This window comes from Etheostoma spectabile, chromosome 10 (assembly GCF_008692095.1).
Source record: "Etheostoma spectabile isolate EspeVRDwgs_2016 chromosome 10, UIUC_Espe_1.0, whole genome shotgun sequence".
Lineage (NCBI taxonomy): Eukaryota > Metazoa > Chordata > Actinopteri > Perciformes > Percidae > Etheostoma > Etheostoma spectabile.
The window spans coordinates 17,206,668-17,207,383 of NC_045742.1; positions in this window are offsets into that span (position 1 = coordinate 17,206,668).

Here is a 716-nt window from a genome sequence, read left to right on the forward strand (position 1 = left end):
GAGAGCCATATTTTCACAACCACCTGACACTACTTGTTTTTTTTCCTTTTTCTGATTTATAAAACTATTGAAACCCAACGTTAATTAAACAGTGGGACATATACAAGTCTAAATATAGGGTGAACTGCAATCTAAATATAAAACACAGTCCATTCATTTTTTCCACTGGTAACCAATAAAACAGATGTAAGTTGTTCCTAAAAACGACAAAATCAAGGAACACCAAGGTTCAGCACCAAAGACAGAGACAAGAAGAACTAAATGCAGCTCTACTAAACATCTACTAATGCACAGTTGAACACACCAGTGCTGGGCAAACGGATGAATGAATACAAAGACAAAATGAAATTCACCACATTCTTAACCTGGATTTAAACTAACAGAAATAAAATAGGTGCATAATAAAGTTGAAGAATGACGTGAATAGGTTGGGGTTGAAGGGCGAGTATAACCGTTACACACAAGTGACCCTCCAAACTCGAGAGAATCAATGAATCTTGATATAAAAATAAAATCATCGTCATTACTTCAAATGATAAAACACCAAATGCCACATTGAAGTTAGGCCAACATTCAGGCAACACATGAAAATAGTAGCTATGCTTTGAAGCCTTTACTAAAATTTAACTTGGACCAAATTCACCAAGACAAAGAAAGTTTTTGAAAATAGTTGACGAGTATCAACTAACAGCATTATGTGTTGCAGAGCTTAAGAT